The sequence below is a fragment of the Strongylocentrotus purpuratus genome, unplaced genomic scaffold (assembly GCF_000002235.5).
Source record: "Strongylocentrotus purpuratus isolate Spur 01 unplaced genomic scaffold, Spur_5.0 spur5_scaffold_20, whole genome shotgun sequence".
NCBI lineage: Eukaryota > Metazoa > Echinodermata > Echinoidea > Camarodonta > Strongylocentrotidae > Strongylocentrotus > Strongylocentrotus purpuratus.
The window spans coordinates 23,605,732-23,625,392 of record NW_022145606.1 but is presented as its reverse complement, the minus strand read 5'-3'; the positions used below and the strand labels follow the sequence as shown (position 1 = coordinate 23,625,392).

General features: G+C 38.4%; 1 long non-coding RNA gene across 1 annotated transcript; it reads right to left on the bottom strand.

Annotated features, from left to right (window-relative positions):
* Positions 1 to 17,920: 17,920 nt before the first annotated feature.
* Positions 17,921 to 19,223, bottom strand: LOC115927305. Its single transcript, XR_004065556.1, has 2 exons — positions 18,905 to 19,223; positions 17,921 to 18,459 (listed from the first exon to the last, which is right to left on the bottom strand). It is a non-coding gene; the product is annotated as an uncharacterized LOC115927305 (long non-coding RNA).
* Between the last annotated feature and the right edge of the window lie 438 nt (positions 19,224 to 19,661).

Genomic DNA, 19,661 nt, shown 5'->3' with positions numbered 1-19,661 from the left:
TCTGATTCCATATCTGGTTTATTTATAATTTCAATTAATTTTGACGCAGTCCTTATTTTACAGTTAAGTGATATTGCAGTTTAATGATATTGTAATTTCTATTGCATAATGTTGTATGGTATGTATTTTAAGATGCATAATTGTTATATTGAATATAATGATTTGCATTTAAGTTGTATTTTAATATTTCACAAGGTTTATTATAATTCTGAGTCCATATCTGGTTTATTTATATATTTCAATCAATTCCGATTCAAAAAATTCCATTTTTCTTTGCCGTTTACTTGTAATTCACTGTTTTTATCATGTTTCTTAGTATTTCTCACTTTTCCTTCCTAATCTTTTCTTCTTTCTGTTGCGCTTAGAAAAATTGTATTAAGCGCATTATAAATGTAATGTATTATTATTATTATTATTATAAAAAGAAAACGATTCGTTGTACCGTTCTCGACTCTAAATCCTTGTCTGAATTCAGTTCCCCCCCCCCCTTCCCGCGCGAAGCGCGGAAACTTTGACGTTTCATTAAATTATTAGAGAAAGAAGACGATTCGTTGTACCGTTCTCGACCCTTAATCCTTTTCTTCCTACGTCCTCTTCCTTTCTCCTTTCTTCTTTTTTTTTGGGGGGGGGGGGGGGCGACCGCCCCTACCGCCCGTTGGCTACGCGCCTGCTCTCTTTCTCGCTATATAAAAAGGGAATAAATATAACCTTAAATAATATTGTACCCAAGAAAAAGAAAGAAACTATACATTTTGTTGAAAGAAGGTCGACTCAAGGTTGAGAAAAGTTTATCTATTACTTAAAAGCTTCTGCAACCCCTCCCCCCCCCCCGAAAAAGGGGATTGCGTCTTTCGCAAAGGTTTATCATTTTTTCCAATCAGTGTCTCCTGATCGGGAAATTAAAACGCACCCCCCTTTTCAAAATGCTGACTACGGCCCTGAATAACAGCAACAAAACAAATCACACAAAGCAAAAACAATCCCCCATGAAAGAAATAATGTCGGCGGAGCAATTGTTGGCGGAGCAAATGTCGGCGGAGAAAATGTCGGCGGAGCAAATGTCGGCGGAGCATTTGACGTAGCAAATTTCGCGGAGCAATTGTCGCTTTTTGCAGAGCATTTGTCGGCGGAGCAATCATCGGCGGAGCATGTGTCATGGATTTTCCCCTCCAGGGCACTTCCCTGCACAATTTTAAAGAAAACTATACGTTTTCCTCTGACAGGCAGAAGAAATATTTGTGTCATAATTAACGTGGGAGTACAGAATTTTCTCCCTAGCTGGTTATAATTATGTTCTTAATTTGTGTTATGTATTTAAATACACCATAGCAGGGAAAAGAAATCAACATAGTGAGACCAATTACTGGGGCCCAGCTGTGCGTGGAGCAAATGCTCTCACATGGCAATAAATAATCATCTTGTTTATTTAGATTTAAAAAAGAACATACTGCAAATATGTGAATGATAGGTTGAGCGAAGCGTATTGCATGGATTTGCATTATGATAATGCAATTGCGATAATTGTAGCACACATTGGTGAAATATAATGTGGACGTTTAATTGGTGGTCAGTCACTGACGTTGCCTGTAAACTGGTGACTAGTAAAAAATAGACAGCACAGGAAAGGTCATGCATGCTGGATTTTGTTGAACAAAATTCCTTTTTTAGAGGTAGTGTTAAGGTATGTGAATTAGTAATTTGATTTTTCAAATTGTGTAAAGTGTTAATTATCAAGAATAACAAACATATGCAGTTTAGAAGTTAAAAGATTTCAAAGTTCTTGCAATAGTGCATTTGTTCAAAGAGAAAACCATATTGCTACGGTTGTTTCATTTTTGCTCGCTAAACCATTGCCAGCACATACGTAGCTAGTTCGACGGCACTACCAAACTAGAATGTTAAAGATAAAGACCAGTTATGGTCATGCGATTGCATTGTGAAAGAAACGTTGTGGAATCGATCAGAAAAGGTTGATCATCTAGCATATAAGTATTGGTGTGTACTGCAAGGTTCTGGAATCATCAAAATGATAAGAAATTTGGCCGAGTCTTCGTAAATTACAGGCACTGTACACAGAAAGATATGGGACTACGCACACGTGCGCGACACGTGCGTTTATCTCTCACAGTCCAATAGATAAAATAATTTACCAAATATATCAATTAGTAGGCGGTTTCCCGGCAACATTTTTATCATGTATTAGTCAAAACATATTCTTTCACATGATTGGTAATAAAGAGCTTCCATTTCTTTTTTTTTTTTGAAATTGGAGCGTTTCCAATACTGGTCTTTACCTTTAAACAATGGTAAACACTTCAATGAACATGCATGGGCATGAATATATGAATACCATTCATGGATGTGCATGCAGAGAAGGTATGCTGGTCATGTTGATAGAGAGACACATGTTTTGGTGGGCTCTGAGAAAGGAGGTGCTTATAAAGCCCCTTTCACACCGGATCTGCTAGAGTTGCGTAGTGTTGCGTACCGACTACGCCAAAGTTAAGCTGCGTACTCATGAATAAATTGATGCTTCGGCGTAGTCCCTGTGTAGGTTATGTGTAGGCTTGCGTACGATGGCGTATAGTTACGTAACCTATGCGTAGGCTCCGCGTATCTACGGCGTAGGCAATTGGCGTAGGGTTACGTACGCTTGCGTAGGCCTGGCGTAGGGTTGCTTACGGTTGCGTACGGTTGCTTACTGTGTGCGAAAGTGCCATGTAAAATGGAATAGACGCTCGTAGGAGCCGCGAGTGTAGCCATTGGCGCTTTATAAAACTAGTTTTCTGCCCTCAATCCACTGCTGCCTGCTGTCCAGAACACATCACTGCTGTTTGAATTACAGATGACTGTTTTAATAAAACAGGCAATTAAAGATCATGAGTTGTTTGGGCCCTTGTATTGGCAAAAAGGTACAATATACTCCAGCATCTGGATGCCCTGGAAAGACTAATTAGTCATGAGGCAGAACATAACGGCTTGGGAGAAGAACAAGAACAGAGAAGGAAGAAGCTAGAAGTAGAAGTAGAAGAAGAAGAAGAAGAAGAAGAAGAAGAAGAAGAAGAAGAAGAAGTGTGGGTGACACCTAGGATCCAGCGCAGGCCGCTGCAGAGGCAATATGAACAGTTGATGAAAGAACTGCATGCTGAGGATGTTTCTGCATTTACCAATTTCATGCGGATGCGACCACAGGATTTCCATGAACTTCTGACACGAATTGCACCGAGGATTACCAAACGAGATACTAATTACAGGAAGTCTCTGGAATCTGGTTTAAAGCTGGCTGTCACCTTGAGGTTTCTGGCCACCGGCAACAGCTACAAGACACTTCAATATGGATTCCGAGTTGCCCATTACACTATTTCTGTGTTTATCCCACAAGTGTGCCAGGCAATAATCGATGAATTATTTGACGAAGTTCTCATATGCCCAGATACTCCAGAGGGATGGAGACAAGTGGCATCGACCACAACCCTTGCCCTTCTTTCCTGGCATTTTTGCAGTAATTAAAGCAGAAATAATTAAATCCTGCAGATATAGTTTAGCAGCGACAATAGAGTCCAGCGGGACGAATAAAGTGTAGCACTGCAGGAATAGTAATGAAAAGTCCAGCAGGGATCAAGCAGTCATTGTGCCTAGGCTGCGCGCAGGTTGGATCTAGGATGTCTTTATACGTTTTGAATGCTTCGTCGGACTGGCGTAGGGTAGCGTATTGTTGCGTAGGCTTGGCGTACAGTTGCGTAGTGTTGCGTAGACTGGCGTACAAATTGCGTAATTTATGCGTGAAGTGTCTACGCCGAAGGTACGCGAAAAAAATTAAACATGTTTATTTTTGGGGGTTCATCTCGCGTACCCGTTTGCGTCCCTCCGCGTACAGTTACGCAACTCTACGCAAGGCCCGGTGTGAAAGCCCCTTAAGACTCCATGTATGGGTGTGTCCCTCGGAGGACATACAGTTCATGGATATTGAGAGACATAAAATAGCTTTGTATAAAGTCTGAACCATTGAAATTGAATCCTGAGTCCTTATTGCTTGACTCGTTACATTAACAAATAGAGATAGAAAAGTCGTGTGTTTGTACGGCTGTTTATTTAACATGTTAATACTTGTACTTTTAAACGTGTTTATAAAAAAAGTGTAATGTGTTGTACGAGTCAGATAACAGATGATGATGAAGATGTATATTATAATCAATGATCATTTTCAAATGATACATTGTTTTTCTCTGTTTTGTATTTGCAGGAGCTTTCTTTTCTGCTCTCATCTTTTGACATATCAGTCATCATTGTACATAATTAAGTGTGACTCACCCTACTCCTTTGTGTATAGAGTGGTGAAGGGTGACGTCATCAAAAAAACATTTTGAGAATCTAATTTTAACTTCATTTTCTGACAGAGCATCAAAAATAATGAACAGATGTCGAAAATCAATGGAATATGTTGAATATTGGCTAAGATATGACCATCTGAATAAATAGATTTCCTATTGGAACTCGGTGTTCTTTTGTTCCGGTTCATAACAAATACTGCTTACCGATTTTTTTTTAATTTTTTAATTTTTTTTTTTTTTTTTTGGGGGGGGGGCGGGGGGGGGGGAGGGAGGTTGGGAGGTAAGGAGCACTATTTTTTTTCTTCTCCCCAATCCGTGAGAAAAAAATTAGCGGCGATTTTTCCCTTTTTTGGGCCAGGGGGGGGGGGGGAGGGGGCACGGAGCCCCCGGAAACTCAAGGGTTTTAGGTATTTAATTACGGTCAGATAAGCATCCAGATGCCAGCCTTAGGGCCCTTGGTGGGATCCAGGGGGCAGAGCTCAGGGATTTTAGGTATTGGATCAGTGACGACTCATGACTCAGTGACTTGCAATATCCCGTTGAATCGGATAGGTAGTATTTATTTATTCAATCTATAACAGCAAATCGAAAGGAGAAAAAAAGAACGTTTACTTCATTGTTTAAACCATTTTCATGAACATAAATAAACATGAATAAATCAGTTGTTTCAATTGAACATGAAATAGAATATCTATAATCGTAAGAGTCATGCACCAAATAAGTTTAGTTTAGTGCTAGTTCAAATTCCTGTCATAAGGCATAAATGCCAGCAAAGAATTAGGTTAAATTACTTTGAAAGAAATCCTATATTGTTCAGACATTAACTTCGTGACCCTGTTTTGGTTCCATATGTAATAAATCAACAACTAAATTACTACACCAAATATATCTGAGCTTTCAAGATGTACTAATGTGCAGTACGAGTACAAGAATGAAGTGCAATACCAAATATACACAATATAATGACCCTTGTTAATTTGTCTGTTTTCAACCCAAAGAAGTTAAACTTACAACAATATTATTACTTTGACGGTGACCTTTCACTTTTCACTTTACCTAAATAAAGTCATTTAACCAGTAAATATTGCCTTATGAATTAAACCTCTTCATATCAATATCCAAAAGAATGTATCCCTTTTTAGTTATGTCATCGACCACGCCCAGTGCAAATGGAATGCAATTTACAAATTGCATACATTAACTTCAAATGATAAAGAGCAATACCCAATATAAACAGCAATTCCTACATACATCCTCATATATATGCCAGTCAACATGAAATGCACAAATGCAATTCCCATTCATATTTCATTCAACTTTGCTTGAAGTTGATACACAGATATAGACAACCGCATATTAAACACCAACGCAAACGAACACCCGGGACGCACACACAGCAAAGTGAAAGTGCATGCATGAAAGTGCGGTCTACCCTCACATTTCCTCAATCCTATGGGAGAAGTTCTGCATCACGAGGATGTTATATGGGGCCGATGTCATGCCTCTGACAAAGATGGCCAAGCTCCACCTTGACAGGGCCCAGACCCAGATGTTAAAATCTATCCTGGGACTCCGTCGCACCACCGCCACTGAAGCAGTACACCTCTTCACATGACTCCTTCCTATCTCCGACAGCCTCCATATCCAGCAACTGAGACTACTCGGCCAACTGCTGCTTCTCTCACACAGCAGATTTGAATCCAAGGTCTTCTTCCACATGTTATGCCACCATTCAAGCACCAGGTACATTGTTTCATTAAGCGATCTCATTAATCATTACCAGCTACCACCCATACATGAGCTTCTGAACTCGCCGATCCCGTATTTCTTCTGGAAGAAGACGGTCAAATCCACCGTCACAGAGCATAGACATGAAAAGACAGCATCTGCTACATCCACCAAATCGACTCTCAACATGCTGGCCAGCCTACACCCTTCAGAGACACCACACCTACTTCCCAGGAAAACCCCGTTTCCACACCTTAGAGAAGCCATCCCAATCAAATGCCAATTACTTTGCGGCATGTACCGAACCAACCAACGATTGGCTACATCGTCTAATGGCTCACAGAGTCCAGCATGTCCCTGTCTGACAGCGGAGGAAACAGTCAACTACTGATAGGGGCATGTCTCCTATATAATGATGAAAGGGAAAACTTCATCATGAGCCTATCAACCCTCACTCATGCACACCAATTACAATTAGTTTTTCCTCATCTCGTGGCCATCGTCACCACAAATCATATCCTCCTTGGAGTCAACGATGACCCACCCATAACTGCCCGGGCCCTGGATTACCATGCTGCATCCCAAACATTCATCTTAGATATGCACTTGAAACGTTCTGTTGTGAACAAAGCAGCTCCTGCATAACTTGTCATCTGCACATCTTGTGGTCTTTGATATTATGTAGGGTCTACCCAGTTTTGTATTGTCTGTCTATTATCTATTTACTCGATCTGCGAAGGATACACTCCGCAGTTCTCCAAACCTGGAGGAAACCAAGAAGAAGACAGCGTACATCATGTAATAAATTAGGATTTTGTGCCAACTGTTAAATAGCTCATAATTAGAGTTTATATTGTCCAAAGTTCTCATTCTCATAAACTCACTTCGTGGCTGGACATTGCGAGCTTCAGTTCGTAATTCTGCATTCACAGGCAGTAGAAAGTGGGCTGCAGACGCAGCTCAACCCATCTTCCTTGGGGACTTGCTTGTAGTGATAAATGGCGATGTCGTCTAGCGAATACAATACATTAAAACATGCAAAGTGTTTTTCCGAATTCCTGAGGTACACGCTTATCTTGCGCATAAATTACTGCGTCCTCCATTTAACAAAAATACAAAGAAAATCAGGAAAATCCTATCACATGAAAATGAAGGCGTCAATCAATCACTTGGCGAAACAGGTATTAAATTACGGTCATATGAACATTCAGAAGCCAGCATTAGGGCCCTTGGTGGGGTCCAGGGGCGGATCCCCCGGATGCTCATCGGGTTTAGTGAATTGAATCGCATAAATTTCACTCCCCCCTTCCCCTTTCATCAACAAACGCACCCGCCCAAACCACTTTCCAAAATTATGTCGGGTATAATTTATCTCCAATTCTAATGTTCTGACTGATGCGAGAGCAATTTCCAGGGTATATCATTACGGAAATCACGTCGACCATCACAGGCTTACTCAGTTTGGAGGGTAATGGGAGCATTTTAACTGAAAATATGATTGTCGGAATTCCATCGGAGCCACTGCGGTGTCCATCTCAGCGGAGGCTACTCATTCTAAGGTCTTCGACCCATATCGATGGCCATTTTAGCTTGCAACTGCAAACCTACTTCCAGCACCTGTAAACCACTAAAGCAAAAGGCAACTATCATGGCCCCCAGTTTACAAGTTGTGCTTCACAGGGGGTCCAAAGCCATTCTCTATTCCAATGAACAATATTTGTAATGATTGGCTTAAATAAAGTACAATAGCAAATCAGTTGGTGAAATAACTCTTTTATCGTCATTCTCAAAACCTCCTTTTCAGAATCACTTTTTAAAGTGATTAGTCATAGAGATGTGGAAACGCACGCCAAAGTATATGAAATGTAATATGTGCATGTAAGCTTCACGGCCTAAAAGCCCCCCCCCCCCTCCCTAAGTTATGACGACGATGTAAGAGGGCGTCCTTTCGTAGGCAGTCGGTCGGATTCGTGTAGTAGTAGTAGTAGCTATATACAGAGCAAATTTATTTTTCATTTCTTTTCACATAATATAAACAATGACAGACAATAATAAACGTAATGATATAACAGAAATGAGCATCGAAATAACTTTGACATTGTTTTTTGGTCATTTTAATGCAAAATGATTTAATTACAGGAAATGAAAAAAAAAAACCTACTTGAAAGCAAAGCTTGTTAGATGTAAGTTCGGACAATAATAATTATACTTTATACATTTATAACTTAATTTTGAAAAAATAATTACGGAATAAAAAAAATTACGGAATAAAAAAACAGACAATAAAAAACAAACAATTAAACGAGACAAAAACAAATCAGAAACATTAGCAGAATGACAAAATGATGATGGTGATGAATGAAGAAAATAAGAATGAGAGAGTAAAAAACAGAAAAAGGGGGAAACATGCAGAAAGAGAAAAATAAGACAGAGAGAGAGAGAGAGTGGGTATAGGGAGAGAGAGGGAGACAGAGAAAGAGACAGAGAGGGAGAGATAAAGAAATGGTGGCCATAGAGGAATCATTTGTAATTAGTATTATATGGATACAGATCACAGTCACAGTTTCGATGTAAAAAAATGGCCAGTTTGGCCAATTACGGGGGAAAAACAACAAGAAAAAAAAAAGGAAACGGGGAACTACTTATTCTGATTCGTTTGCAACCAAAAGTGCTTGAGGGCATTTTTGAAAACACTTAATGAGGGTTTTTATTTTAATGTGCCAGGAAGGGCATTCCAATATTTTGGGCCAGTGAAAGTGAAAATCCTGCTGGAGAATACTGTTCTTGGCTTTGGTAGGTGATAACATTTTGCTATTCTCGTGGGATAACTATGGAATTCAGTCTTTTTGTTAAACATATTTGAGAGAACTTGTGGCAATTCATATTTTCTAGTGTATACATATATACCCAAGTTATAGGAAAAAAGGTCATGAATCTTCAAAACATTATTTGCGTGAAAGGGTTCATTAGTATGAGCGCGAAAATTGGTGTGACATATGATTCGCATTACTTTCTTTTGCAATAGTAAAATTATATTGAGTTGAGTATTTCCACAGGTGCCCCACGCAAGTCTAGAGTCTAGAATTATAGATCTGATACTAATCTGGACCTGGATCACTATGATTGATTGATTGATTGATTGATTTTATTCCGTTTCATATATCAATTGTTTGTACAATACAAAAAACATAGTTGACAAAGTAAGTTCAAAATTATGAAATGAAACAGGAACCTACTGGGAAGAATAGCTTGTTTGTGTAGGTTCCCAAGATTAATTATAATATGAACATTATTTTCATAAATCACTTTAAAGTGTCTTAATAATCACAATAAAATAAATATAGTATAATAGCATATTTTTTTATAAACCCTTTTAAAGTATCTAAAGAATCGAAATATACAAAAAGAACATACTTACAAAACGGGACACAAAGGACAGGAAACTGACATATCAAGACATGACAGGACAAGACAAAACAAGACATGACTATGACACGATGGCAATAAATAGCATTTACACCCGCATCTATGATGGACCATGAACTTTACTTTTCGAATGTACATATACAAAGCAAAGTTCGAGGTACGTCTAGACATCATATATCTCCGCATTTATGATTGAATCCTGTACATTGAACTTTGCTATGTATCTGTACATTCTCATAAAAAGAGATTACATTCAAAGAATTATGAAGATTAATGGGGAATTTCGATGACAAATTTGAAGTTAACCAATGTAGATTTTTACAACCTGTGCCCCTTTCTTCAGATGTGGCATTTCCCATGGCATAGACCTTTTGATGGGAAACTATGACTTGGTGTTTAGTCATAGAGAACCAGTTCCGAATTCAGCCTGGTTCGAATAGAGCTACTGGACTAGTACAAAATGCGTTGTTACTAAAATGAGTTCATAAATTTTAATAACATTACTTGATACTGATAGATTCTTGTCTTGTATTTTTTCTCATTTAATGAAAGATATGTGACGATCGATGATGGTGATTATGATGATGTGGGCACAAGATATTATACTCTGCTGGTGCTGATGCAGTCTTATGCAGGATTGAGGGAAGGAAGAATTGTAATAAGAGAGTGGGCAGGGCAAAAATAGAAATGCAAAAAAACAAACAATTTGTCTACAGTGGAGAGGGAGAGGGGGGTGGGCAATGTTATAATGATAATAAATACTCCAGTGCCAAACAGCATGGGCAATCATGGTAGTGGTGGTCGTGGTGGGGGGGGGGGGTAAAAACATGGCCTATGGAAATTTCAGTATGGAAGGGGGGGCCTGCATTGAAAAAAAATGTTCTGGGGAGGGGAGAAGATGAAAATTCTGAAGACGAGGCGAGAATGATTAATCATTTGGGCACTGAGAACATGAAAATAGCCCATGTTAAGAAGACTAAATGTTCTGAGAAATTTGATTGATAATTAATGATAACAAATATGATAACAAAACACAAACATAAGAGGACCAACAAATATAAAGGTATACGGTTCGTTCGTTCGTGTCTTCTTAGTTCTTCCATAAATTGCCCGACGACTGCGATTGCGTCTCTCACTTACAAGAGCCAGGTCTTCAACTGTGCAACCCGTTCCGCCACAATGCAAAACGTGGTCCGAGTCTCTCCGCATTCGCAGAGAGTATCTTCTTCATGGGCATAGCCCCATCTTGCCATGTTGGCCTTACACCGTCCAATTCTCGTCCGCATTCGATTCAGGCATTTCCACTCCAACCACTTCAGGTTTAGTCTTTTGATGAGTATGGGATTGGCCGACGGTGGAGGAAATACAGGCGCGGATCCTTGGGGGGGGGGGGGGGGGGGGGCTGGCAAAAAAAGAAGATTCGCTCGAGAAAAAAATAGTGTTCCTCCTCCACCCCCCCCCCCTCATATTCAACGGCTGGATGATTCGCTAAAAAAATTCTCACGAATAAAGGGGGTAAAAAGTGTTCTTACCGTCCTGCCAGTATCACAAATAAGGTATCTAATTATGATAATCTGGACCGTAATTAAATGCCTGAAACCCCCGAGCTTCTGGGTGCTTCGCCCCTAGCTGAAAGCCAACACCAATTTATACTCTACTCGCTTCGCTCGCTTCACTCTACTAGCTGGTCGTTAATACTAAAAGCCTGCAATATGTCATCCCCGCAGGGGGGAGGGGAGGGGGGGGGGGGTCCTCAGAATTGGTTTGGACGGGTTTTTTTTTGGGGGGGGGTTTCTCGAAGTAAGGCCCATTTAAAAACATTTTTCGCGAATTTCTTTTTTGGGGGAAAATTTTGAAAAAACTGATCCGTTTTTAATGGTATTTTCGTTAAAAATGAGCCCATGTTTAGGGATTTTTTGTGTGAAGAGACCCATAAGAGCAGCACGACCCCGTATGGCCTAATATGGGACGTGTAACATGTAACATGTAGTGATGATGAACATATTTCTTCTGCCCCCTAAACGTCTTTGCTCATTACGCCACTGCTGATGAAAGGTTGAGCCCCCTGTTTGCCCCCCCCCCCCAATCCCAGAATGCTTCTGGCTCGCCTGACTCGCAAACATGTATTATTTGTTTTATAAGATGGGTCAACAATATGAGACTAAAGTCGAGAAATTAACGGTTGTTATCGCCAAAAGTCACTCCTTGTGCATAAAGTAAAAATTAATGCACACACACGCAATCCATTTCTACGCTTCTCATTGACTACATTCTTGAACGCATTTGATAAACTGTACTACTGTACACCAGTACATGTGCACTCCCACACATATATTTTGTCACGTCGAGGGTGGTAGATTTTGTCGACCATTTCTCTTTTCTTCGCAGACTTGATTCGATTGTACTTGGCTCCAGGAATCCAGGACTGATTTTTATCGTAAGTTTGATTGTTTGCGTAGACCAGTCTACATTTATATTACAATTTAAATCATTCTCGTGGAATAATAAGCTGTTGGTCATTCAGTGTGTCCACACCCGGTCTTGTCACTAATTGCTTGAAGAAATAACCGTCTTGAATTTAGTATGGGGAATTTGATAATAGAACAAAAGGAGGGTAGTGGAGCCAGTTCCCCCCCCCCCCCCCATTCAGCGTTATGTAGGGTACGCGTATGCATGTTCTCTCCTTTTGAAAACACCCCCTTAGTCCGTTGTGTAAAGTCAATATGGGTCGGATTTTTGTGTACTACGAGCCGGACTTTGGTGCGTGAAAAGTACCCCTTTACCGGACATTTTGGGAACACGCATGCGTTCCCTTCGACCCCGGAGTGGAGGGACCGGGAGCCAGACCAACGTTAGTCCGAGCGGAACAGCCGTCGAAATCATAGACTGAAGCTTTTGGTTCTAACCCCAGCTCAGCTCAACTTTAGGCCAGCCAGTTAACCGCTACGAAAAAAGCCAAAATGAATGAGAAGTGGCTTACATTTCACGACAATGCCAGATTGAATTCTAAAGATATCATGATGTTACATTGTAAATAAAGTATGCCGTGGGCGATAAGTTTTCCCAGTAATTCAATTTATAGCAAGATCTAACACTAAGACAATTAAACTGTGTTCTTCATGCAGGATAGATCATGCGCAGGGTCGATTGTGAGACTCTTCTATTTCAGAGACTGTCTCCCAAACCCGCCCCCCCCCCCCACTCAGAGGTCGGAATGACCGCATGCGTGTTGCCAAAATGTCCGGTAAAGGGGTACTTTTCGTTTTCGTGCGACAAAGTTCGGCCCGAGAATTGTAAAAAAAGGGGTGTATTTGACTTTTCACCCGGAGATTTCTTTAAATAGGGGGTGTTTTTCTTTTTTTTTCTCATCTCTTTGGACTCCTGGGAAATTATTCCAAACTTAGGTGGGGGACATTGAGCATTTTTCCTGATTTAGGGGGGTCTCCAAGGCAGGAAAAGCCCGCGAAATGCCCGCGAAAGGGGGGTTCGGAAATATTGGGAGTCCTCAGATAGGGGGTGCTTTCAAAAAGAGGGAACGAGCATATGCGTACCCTAAATAACATTGAGTGGGGGAGGGGGGGGGGCGGGCTCCCATACTGCATGGAGACGTACTTACATAAGAACAAAATTAGAAAGAACATCAACAACAAGGCAATTTTCCCTGCCAAATCTTTGCCTCTCTGAGGTCAGGAGCCCATGATGTTGCGTTTGGATCAATACGAAAAAACTGTTATGGAAACAAAAGTCGATGGTGCACTTTTGAAAAAGACGGTCAAAAGGAAGAATTTTTTACAAGGAATTGGCTCATCGTCATCGCATTTGGATGTGAGCCAAGGTAATCCGTTAGCAGCAAATGCAATGGAGGAAATTGACATCCCAAATAAGAGACTCCAAAGTCCTTATTAGGCTACCAAAAAATCTGAAGTTAAAGACAGTCTCCTAAATAGGAGACAGTCTCACATATTTTGACCGAGCGCCTGTACTCTACTCATAAAAGCATGAACCGCTCTTAAGTTACATTTTTATTGTACTCGAACTGCTCGAAGATGTTTAGGTCTTCAATATTCCCAATGTAGACTAAATAGTTGAAACGTATAATACATTTTCATTCTCTGTACAGAAATAATTATTGTTCTTAAAGGTAATACAAAGTTTTGGGAAATTTTGAAAATTGGGTGAATAGTGATTCTTTACCAATTTGATATATTTGGATGCCCCATTGAATGCATTATAAGGACTAGAACATTTAGCTCCTAAAACACTTCTGCTTTCGAGAAAAATTGAATATAAAAATTTTCCGGTGCTCCCGGTAAAAATTTTGATGACTTTCAAATAGCGCCTACGGCCGTACAATGGTAAATGCGACCATGAAAATCTCAGAATATGTAGTTGTGATATATAATTTCCAAACGGGAATAGCTAATCGATCGATTTTAGTCAAGAAACATTGTTTTATAGCTTAATTAATATCTTGACCTTGAGAGGGAGGTACACAACATAAAGAGTTTATTATTTACAATTTCATAACTTTAGACTCGATTTTAACCGCGACAACGATCACTGAATATTGTAGGATCGCATATTCCAATATGTTCATTTGAACCAAATTCATGACCTCATACCAAAAATTTGTATTAGCTTTAAAATCATGAGAATATAATCAGTACAGAAATAACAGGTAGATGTTAGCTATGAAGACTCACACCCCCTTGTAACACCTATTGTTTTTTCAAATAATCGAAAAATTCTTTGGGGTGATCATATTTGCGTCCTTGATGAATTGTACAGCAGAGAAGAAAAAGGAATGGAGAAAGGAGTGAAAAATAGAAGACATACGGGAAAAGAGACAGAGAGAGCATGTACTTGTATCCAGTTCACTTTGAAAGGCAACATTTTCTGTAAAGGTTCAAGGAGTAAAACCCCTCCCCGCTCGGTCAATCTGCCCCCTCCAAATTAGACCATCTATTAAAGCGTTTTTCAAGCGAAGCACCGCAAGACACCTTTAGGGGTGCCGCGAGAGAAATGCGGTTAAATAAAACGATACTGTTGGAATAACTTTGATGTCGTAAAGACCAAACATAATTATGAAAGCTTGATAGTTTGTAATTTCACGAGGAAATCGCTTGCAACATTTAGAAACCCCTCCCCGCTCGGTCAATCTGCCCCCTCCAAATTAGACCATCTATTAAAGCGTTTTTCAAGCGAAGCACCGCAAGACACCTTTAGGGGTGCCGCGAGAGAAATGCGGTTAAATAAAACGATACTGTTGGAATAACTTTGATGTCGTAAAGACCAAACATAATTATGAAAGCTTGATAGTTTGTAATTTCACGAGGAAATCGCTTGCAACATTTAGAAACATGATGGTTTAGGCAGCCAAGTGAAGATCTCCATACATGGGCAACTAATCTCAATCCAGGAAGCCTGAAAACATGGATAAGATGACTTTTCAAGGTTTTTCTATGACAAGGAATTCATATATGACACCAATTTTTATGTTGAAGTAACACAATTGTCTTGAAAAGCATAATTAGCATAAAATGTACAATATATGGACTTCATTGTCATTGTTTATCTATAAAGCCTAAAAATGGTGCAATGCAACATTGTAAATCACTTTTGAAAGTTTAATCATTAATTCATGTGAAGATATTCCGTGTTTATGTAGTATAATTAGCCTAATTCTCCATGACGAGTAATTCGTTTATGACACCAGTATTTATTTTTTAGTAATGCAGTTGTCTTTAATAAATAGCATGATGAGCTAATTAGCATATGCTTGATATATGGACTTTATTGTCATTGTTTATTTATAAAGCCTAAAAATAGTGCAATGCAACATTGTCAATGACCTTTTGAAAGACTACACATTAATTCATTAGAAGATATTCCATTTAGATGTCGTATAATTAGCCTAAATAGCATATACACTGTATGTGCAATATTTAAAAATGTTGCTAATCTTAATCCAGAAAGATTGAAAACATGGATAATATGACTTTTCCAGGGTTTTCCATTACGAGGGATTTAGTTGTGATACCAGTTTTTATTTTTAAGTAATGCAATTGGCTTAATATGTAATTATTGTACTAATAAGCCTAATTAGCATATATGTAGAATATCAATTATTTGGGACTCTATTTAGCTTCACAAATAGTATGTCCAATGTGGTGGTTATCTTGGTTGCAAGGCAATGTTGTCGAACCTCATGAAATGTCTAGGAAATGACGGGGTCATCATACACATTGAAGGTTGGGCTTCAGTCCTTGGATTAATAGAGAGACTGTCGGAAACACACTGAATATGTTTAAAGCAGATGATAGTGATAGAATTGAATATGTGGTGAGACAGGTACGTACATAGGCCAGGGATGTTGAATATAACAGTGCGAACTATGATCTGACTATGTTTACCAAAGCTAGAACCATTGAGAGTACAAGCCCGACGTTGCTCAAGCTTGTGGCAGAATTCTTGGAAAAGTCATATTATCCATGTTTTCAGGCTTCCTGGATTAAGATTAGCAACGTTATTACATATTGCACATATATGCTAATTATTTATTATTAGTCTTTTAAAAGTGATTTACAATGTTGCATTGCACCATTTTTAGGCTTTATAGATAAACAATGACAATGAAGTCCAAATATTGTACGTATGCTTCTTTACTTATTATGCTCATTGTGCTATTTCAGACGATTGCATTACTTGGAATCAAAAACTGGTGTCATAAATGAATTCCTCGTCATAGAAAACCCTTGAAAAGTCATATTATCCATGTTTTCAGGCTTCTTGGATTAAGATTAGCAGCATTATTATATATTGCACATATATGCTAATTAGATTTTTATGATGATTAGGCTAATTATACTACATATACATGGAATATCTTCTCATGAATTAATGATTAATCTTTCAAAAGTGATTTACAATGTTGCATTGCACCATTTTTAGGCTTTATAGATAAACAATGACAATGAAGTCCATATATTGTACATATTATGCTAAATATGCTACTTAAGACAATTGTATTACTTTAAAATAAAAATTGGTGTCATAAATGAATTCCTTGTCATAGAAATCCCTTGAAAAGTCGTATAATCCATGTTTTCAGGCTTCCTGGATTGAGGTTAGCAACATTATTACATATTGCACATATGCTAATTAGATGATTATGCTAATATGGCTATTAAAAAAAGTTGCTCAAGGTTTCCAAGCTGGCAACCAAGCTGAATTTACTTCAATACCCATCTAGAACACAAATCAACAAAAAAACCTTGTACTATAGAGTAATATACAATCCATGAATATATTGCAGAAACCCTAATCCTTAGTAATAATCATTACAAATTTGAATAAATGTTGGACTAAAATGTTATTAGTATTGTGAGAATGATGAGAAAGTGGCCTATGCCCACATAAGCATGTTTTAAGTTTCTTATGTTTTTACGTCTATACCTGGGCAAGGATAAGGCATTTTGGCTCTGGTAACTTAATTTCATAGTCACAATTGACACAAGGCCTTATTATGCAACATGTAAGTAAAAGGGGACGAAAGTCCTTAAATTCATTGACATTAACAAAATGTCATAATTTGTGTATACTTTTTTTTTGGTGGAGGAGGGCCGGGGATGGTCAGGTAACTAGTTTTGCCCCCACCCCCACTCTCGGATCTGCCACTGTTACAGCATGTTTATATTCGCATTAGAAAATGTGTGAATCCGGGTGCTATACTGAAATGCAAAATAAAACTTTAAACGGCTTTTGAATTAAAAGCTAGAACATTTTAAGTCAACAAATTGTTAATTTGTCATTATACCTTTCTAATACTAAAACATTTCTTGTCTAACTTATCATTTCCTCAAATGACTCAGATTACATTGTAATCAAACTAGAATCTCAAATACTTCGATTTTGTGCTTTCGTGTGTCTCTATGTTGTTTATTTACAAATATTTTTTTCTTCTCCATATTTTTCCCTCCACAGGGATTCTATTGAGTTTCATTTAGAACAAATTAACAAATATATTATATTCAAGGTAATTTACATTTATAACATAAATAGAATTGGCTTCTCAAGATACAAGTATTGTTGAACTGTTGAGTTCACAGAAAACTAAAAAATCTTCAAAAATTTTGATATTCATGGAGAAAAAAAATACAGAAAAAAATCATTTTATGTAAACAAATTCCTGAATTGGAACCTTTTTCTTGTGAATTTATTATTTCTACAATTCGAATCTGCAATATACTTTTCGTTTTTGATGTAATTTATGATCGAAACTCTAATATTATCGAAATCGGGCAATTGTTTCTTTATTTTGCAAGTATACACCATGTCAGATTTAAATACTGTAAATTATTATGGTCTGACGATAAATTAGGTTCTGATGAAATGAGTATGTATCACAAGAAAATCAAGCAATTTCAAGAGTAAAATATAGGGTACAAACAGTTTATTTAAGAGCCATCGGCTCAATATAATTAAACATGCAAATAATTGACAAAAATAAAATGATTCAGAATCACTATGAACTTAGGAGTATATCCTATCACTGTTTATGTCGTCTTATCGGTACTCAATTATGTTCACAATATATCACTTCACATTTCCAAAGGAAAATAGATTACCTGATGACCAGGTCATCCTTCGATTGTAAAACATACAATTAATCACCCACCGACTCTAGCCCGGTCTTTATATATATAAAGTAAACTGCTGTGGGTTAAAGAGTCCCGATTTAGAGTTCGTAAATACCACCTCTTCCTGTTTCTGAATAGGCAGAACGAAATACTCTGGTGTATGTAGTAACCCGGTGCGATGATGCATGACTTGCTATAAAGCCTGACCGGTGTACGACTGCAACGGGCGTTGACTCAACGACTTGACGCGAGTAGGTTGCCTGAGCGTGTCGACTACGAACACATGTCCATTCACTGATGGTGCCTAGGATTATGGCTACGAGCCCAGCTTGTCCCTAAAAGAATTAAATGGAAACCAAATAGCCAACCATCTACAAAAATAAACACGATAGCTATAGCGATGTAAATCCTAACAATTTACAACAATCATTTACAATCTCTAGAGCTTAGCTTCACTGACATAAACCACTAAAATAGGCGACATTTATAAATGACCATGTACGGTATCTTTCACCTAGAAATTATAGAATAACACCTATGTCTTTACATATAGTTATACATGTATAACTTTTCAGTGCAATACAATTTCTTAAACCTCATATATTCTAAGCAAACAAAATAATCAAGGTTAAGTCTTCCTTATTCAACAAGCAAGATAAAACACAAAAATCCATTATCTCGTAGTACATGGAAAATATCTTTCTCTTTATGAAATGTATGAAATTAACCTTCCTTCCAGATAATTACAAATAAGGTAACACATTTATTGCTGTAACTTACAGTTCAGATGTTCAAACGATGATTCAAGATGAGGCGAGGGCTGATGAGGCTTCTACCACGTCGGCCTGTGCTGCCTGGTTCTTGCCTGGTCCCATAGTATAGGGAAAGTCTATGCCAGCAACTGCATGCTTATAGCCTGTGGCTGTAACATTTACCTTCGTGGCCAACACCCCTCATTCACTCCCAAAATCAGACCAAATTCTGAAAGGTCTGCTCCTCTCGAGATCTCATGTGCAATCTGATTAAACTACCCTAAATCTCTAATCCACGTTGGCTCTCTCAATAGTAACCTCCTTAACATTCTTTGTATTCCTCTCATGCAAAAACTGTCCATCCAAATTCCTTTTACTGAATCCTCTATACAAAACTTTCCTATTAACATTCTCCTCATCCTTTCCCCACACACAGACAAAGACAAACACCTGCTCTACTAGAGACCCAAGTTAGTTGACCTAGTAAATTGCTACCAACAACATCTATTTATCTAACACCTTTCCATTACATTCTCTGTCTAAAAAAGAAATCCCAGTCACATTGTGACACACCATCTGTCGCACCACAATCAGTAAACAATTCAATGCATAAATAGTTTATTTTGTAATGAAAATGTTAATTTATTTCCGGTTCCAATTTAAATCAAGTGCTATTTACAAATATGTGGTACATTATTTTTGTATTGATGTGTAACCGAATATTAAAGCTTATCTGCCGTAGTTTACAGGAGGGATTAGACTGCCCTGCAAGGTCACTGGACAGG